Source organism: Dioscorea cayenensis, chromosome 9 (genome assembly GCF_009730915.1).
Source record: "Dioscorea cayenensis subsp. rotundata cultivar TDr96_F1 chromosome 9, TDr96_F1_v2_PseudoChromosome.rev07_lg8_w22 25.fasta, whole genome shotgun sequence".
Classification (NCBI taxonomy): Eukaryota; Viridiplantae; Streptophyta; class Magnoliopsida; order Dioscoreales; family Dioscoreaceae; genus Dioscorea; species Dioscorea cayenensis.
The window spans coordinates 10,439,961-10,445,541 of record NC_052479.1 but is presented as its reverse complement, the minus strand read 5'-3'; the positions used below and the strand labels follow the sequence as shown (position 1 = coordinate 10,445,541).

General features: G+C 43.0%; 1 non-coding gene across 1 annotated transcript; it reads right to left on the bottom strand.

Annotated features, from left to right (window-relative positions):
- Positions 1 to 4,041: 4,041 nt before the first annotated feature.
- On the bottom strand, positions 4,042 to 4,148 carry LOC120269705. Its single transcript, XR_005539345.1, has one exon. It is a non-coding gene; the product is annotated as a small nucleolar RNA R71 (small nucleolar RNA).
- Between the last annotated feature and the right edge of the window lie 1,433 nt (positions 4,149 to 5,581).

Here is a 5,581-nt window from a genome sequence, read left to right as displayed (position 1 = left end):
TTTTCAGTGACCTTAAGAATTTTTTCTGGGAAGGTCCTTACATGTTCCGTATTTGTGCAGATCAGGTGGTGCGAAGGTGTGTTTCTAGGAAGGAAGGTTGGAATATCATTTCGCATTGTCATTCAGGCCAAGTAGGGGGGCATTATGCATCAAGTCGAACTGCAGAGAAGGTTTTAGCCGCTGTGTTCTATTGGCCGACCTTATTCCAAGATGTTCATCAATTCGTTTTACGATGTGATAGTTGCCAACGGGCTAGAAACTTATCACGAAGGGACGAGATGCCTCAAAATCCTATGCAATTTTGCGAGGTGTTTTATGTATGGGGAATTGATTTCATGGGACCATTTCCAAAATCCAATGGCAATCAATACATTCTGGTAGCGGTTGATTATGTTTATAAGTGTGTGGAAGCCAAGGCTCTTCCAACTAATGATGCAAGAACTGTGGTGAAGTTTTTGAAGAAGTTATTTACTCGATTTGGAACTCCAAGAATTATCATTAGCGATTGGGGAACTCATTTTTGTAACACACAATTGGCTAGAGTATTAAAGCGTTATGGAGTTAATCATCGTCTTGCTACTCCTTACCATCTGCAAATGAGTGGGCAAGTAGAGGTTACAAACAGAGAGCTCAAGAGAATCTTAACCAAATCAGTGGAACAAGGGAAACGAGATTGGTCTGAAAGGTTAGATGACACAGTTTGGGCTCATAGAACAGCATACAAAACCCCAATAAGGACCACTCCCTATAATTTAGTGTATGGAAAATCTTGCCATTTACCGGTGGAATTAGAGCACAAAGCATATTGGGCAATTAAAGTGATGAATTTCGACTTGCGTAAATCTGGAGAGCAACGAATATTACATCTTAACGAGTTAGATGAATGGAGGATGAAGGCATATGAGAACGCAAGGATATATAAGGAAAGAATTCGGAAGTGGCATGACAAGCATATTAAGACTCCTAAGGACTTCAAAGCAGGTGATTAGGTGTTATTATTCAACTCTCGCCTACGTTTATTCCTAGGGAAACTCAAATCAACGTGGTCGGGTCCGTATACCATAACCACAGTTTCACCTCATGGAGCTATTGAAATTAACAATCCGGAGAAGGGCACATTCAAGGTGAATGGACATAGCTTGAAACCATACTATGGCGGAGAGATTTGTAGTGACAATAAAGAAGTATTTTTCCTCCATGAACCCCCGTGAGGTAAGGCAAGGTACGTCAAGCTAAGTGACATTAAACAAGCGCTTCTTGGGAGGCAACCCAAGTGTTTATGTTTAGATGCTTAGATGCTTTTGTTGAGATCTTCTTGCGAGCTTTGTGTTTTCATGAATAACTTGTTAACTGGCGAAGTTGAGTCGTTTGAGCTTTATTCCATGTTTTTCACTGGTAAAACTTGCATAGTAGGGCAGGCTCTGAGTGTGTAAACATGTTTAGAAACTTTCTGCAGAGCCTGCAGGTTTTTCTAAGGTATCTAGTGAAAACGCACGGCGTTTGGAATTTCCGTACGCCCGTGGATTTGTATTGCGAGCTCATCCAGAGAAGGTACAGGGGTGTGCGGCTGCCCCTGTGAATGACCATGCAAATATCGCACGCACGTGGGTAATTTCTGCACGGTCGTGTGAATTCCTGCAGAGTTTGGCCGATTATCCCGAGAGCACATAGGGGCGTGAACTCACCCCTGTGGGCGACCTTGTGAAATGTACACAGGCGTGGGTAATTTCCACTTGCCTGTGTAAACTCTATAGAGGAGCCCTCTTCATCCCAAGAAGACACAGGGGCGTGTGGGTGCCTCTGTGAGCTGGGCCTGTGAATACCCACGGCCTTGCGGAAATTCCGCACGGGCGTGTACAACTCTTAGCGATTTTTTCTCGGATATCCAGCGAAGCCACAGGGGCGTGCATTTGCCCCTGTGAGACCTTCATTTCGAGGGCGCACGGGCGTGGGTGATTCCCGCACGCCCGTGTGTATCTCTAGGAATTAAAAGACTGTCTGCTCTCCCAATACATTGGTCACACATTGTTCTTAAGCTAACCCTAAGCTAGCCAAAGAACATTTTCCGACATTCTCCTGTCCTCCTATTGTTGTCTTTGAATCGATTGATTGTGCATTGTGCGGATTATAAGGGTGTTTAGCTTCAACTCGTCGGTAAGCCTTTGTTTTCTCTCGTTACCGACTTCCTTTGAGTCTAGCTGATTACTTGCGATTAAAATGGATAATACACCTCGATTTCTTATAAAATGGTTATGATTTGTTCTTGAGAAGATCTGGAAGTGAGATAGGTGTATCCTATGCTAGACAAAGGGACCCCTGCGACGAGTAGAGGACTCTCCACAACACCATCGCCATGACTAGCGAGGAGGTTTTCTATGGATGCTTTGTTTTTACATTCGATTTCATTGATTGTATCTAGCTCCATGGAGAGCTAAACCTCTAGTGGGTAGTTGGGTATTTATGAACCCTAGGATGTATTCGTTTCATTGAACCTCTTTATTATGCTTTCAATTAATTGATGTTTATTATGAGTTCTAATCTTGGAGACTTGATTGTATGAATACTCCCCTTGAGTGACACTAGGGTTGAGAGTTCTTCTTGGTAACTCTTGTGAGTGAGTGACACACCATAAGAGTTAGACAAAGCTAGATTGGAAAGGGTTGAGAGGGTGAGTCGAGAGGTAGCGGAGTGTCCCATTTCCCCTCCAGTGTGATCTATCCTACTTCCATGTTCCAAGAGTTCTTTGCGGCCATAGTTGAGTGAATTGGCTAAGGGATGACCTGCCACTGGGGCTTTGTTGTGAGTGCAACGGAGTGAAGCGTTAAAGTGAGTTTAACACCTAGGGCTTAATTCTGGCTAGAGATCTTTTACCTGGACCAAAGTGTTAGGTCTATACATAAGAAGAGTGTTTATCATTTGGAATCCCTAGAGCTCATTGCAATTCTATGCAAGTGCGAGGTTGAGAGGTTATTCAATCTTTCCTCTGGCACATGTATAGAGTTAGACATGGTTGACCTTAGATTTGGGATCATGTAATTAAGGATTTCCATGACTCATTGTTGCATCAATTAGGAAGTATAATAGATGGTTCTTATACTTGAAACGATTGTCCTAGGTGGATCAATATCTGGGTACCCATCTTTATCGATTGCCTTACCTTCTCCTTTACTTGTGCCTTTTATCTTGTTGTTTTTATTTTTGTTATTTCATAATTTGGCACACTTGTCACTATTCATCTTCCACATTAGTTAAGAAACAACTCAAGTGTCTTTATTCCCTACCATCTGTGGATACGATACCCACTCATCTGGGATTATTATTTCGCCACCAATGCACTTATGATTTACACACATATACAAACGTGTCACGTTTTTGGCGCCGTTACCGGGGAGTAGGCATTTAGAGATATTTTGCACTTTGTTTTCTTAGCTATTCATTTATTTATTCTATTTCATATTTTTTTAATCTGTCATCGTTATGATTTCTTTTTCTCTCTTTATGGGTGCAGCTCTAGGTTATGACCAGAGGGAACCCCTCAATACTGATTGAAGGAGATCCTGAGCTTGAACATACACTGAGAAGAAAAAGGAAAGAACCTGTGCAAGAATAGTCTAATCTAGCTGATTTGGAAGTAAAAGAATCTAAAAACATGGCAGAACAGAATGAGCAATAATAGACATTATCTGATTATGCCAGACCTTTAGTATTAGGGATACAATCGAGCATTGTGCGTCCCCCGATTACACCTCGTAACTTTGAGTCGAAGCCGATATTCATCCACATGTTGCAAAGCAATCACGATAGTTGAATGGTTTGGCCGATGAGGATCCAAACAGTCATATAGAGAACTTTATTGAGGTGTGTGATATGTTGAAGGTAAACAGGGTGACGAATGATGCCCTCAAGTTGAGAGCCTTCCTATTTTCCTTGAAGGGGAGAGCGAAACAATGGCTACACTCATTACCTAGAGCCTCGATTACCACATGGGAGGAGATGGTAGAAGCTTTTCTTGCCCGATATTTCCCTCCAGAAAAATCCGCAAAGCTTAGGAATGAGATCTCGTCCTTTGTACAGTTGGAATTGGAGTCTCTGTTTGAGACATAGGAAAGGTTCAAGGAGCTCCTGAGAAAGTGCACGCAACACGGATTCCCAGAGTGGATGATTGTGCAGACCTTTTACAATGGTCTGAATCTGAGTAGATGGCCTCTTGGATGCGGTAGGAGGAGGTACCTTAGGTAGCAAGACCCCCGATGAGGCCCGTCAATTAATTGAAGAAATGGGGTTAAACAGCTACCAATGGAATACCAGGGAGAAGAAAAAGTTGGCCGGCCTCCATGAGATAGATGCAGTAACCTTATTGGTGGCTCAAGTGGAATCATTGAGTAAGAAGTTAGATCTCCTAACTTCGAATAGAGTGGCGGCTATGACTACTTGTACAAGCGTGGTGGAGGACATGCTCCCGCCGATTGCCCGATCTCTATTGGTGATGCATCTTCGGTTGAGAATGTCAATGTTGTTGGTAATGGCATGAGGAATCAAGGAATCCCATATAACAATAACTACAATCCGGGTTGGAAGAGTCATCCCAATTTCTCATGGAGTAACCAAGGAACACAAAAGGCCATAGGGCCACCTGGTTTCCAACAACAAGCCCCAAACATGGAGAACCGAGTTTCAGGTTTGGAGACCCGAATGAACGATTTGGAGAAGGCCTTAACTAGGTTTGTACAATCCTCTGATACAAAGTTCCAATAAGTTGAAGCTACACTTTGCAACCACACCGCCTCTTTGCATAATCTTGAAAATCAAGTAGGGCAGATTGCGAAGTCCTTATCGGAAAGGCCACAAGGAAGCTTGCTGAGTAACACCGAAACCAACCCAAGAGTGAATGTGAAAGTGATCACTTTGAGAAGTGGTCGTGAGGTTGAGGGTAAGCTTCCAAGCGAGAAGCCAAATGTACACGCACCCAAGGTTATAGAGGTCGAGGAGGGAGCAAGGAAAGAGGAGGAGGTGGCACCCCCACCTTTCAAACCAAGAATCCCTTATACCTCTAGATTAAAGAATGACCAAGGGGATGAATAGTACAAGAAGTTCCTAAGTTTGTTCAAACAACTCCACATCAATATTACTTTTCTTGAGGCATTGGCTCAAATGCCTAAGTAAGCAAAATTCTTGAAAGACTTGTTGACCAACAAGAAGAAGGTCAGAGAAGAGTGCTTCAGTTGATTTTTAGATACATCTTGCTCGGCGGTTTTGCAAAAGAACATGCCGAACTTGAAGAAAGACACGAGAAGCTTCATTATTTCGTATAATATTGGCAATCTAGGTGAAGAAATGGCATTGGCGAACTCAGGGGCCAGTATCAATGTCATACCATACATCTTCTTTCAAAATCTAGGCTTAGAAGAGCCTAGGCCTAATCGGATGAGTTTGCAATTGGCGGATCGTATGGTGAGACATCCGAGGGGCATCGTTGAAGACGTGCTTGTCAAGGTGGACAAGTACATTTTTCTGGTTGATTTTGTAGTGCTAAACGTCGATGAAGCTGCGGATACACCCTTGATACTTGGGAGGCCATTCT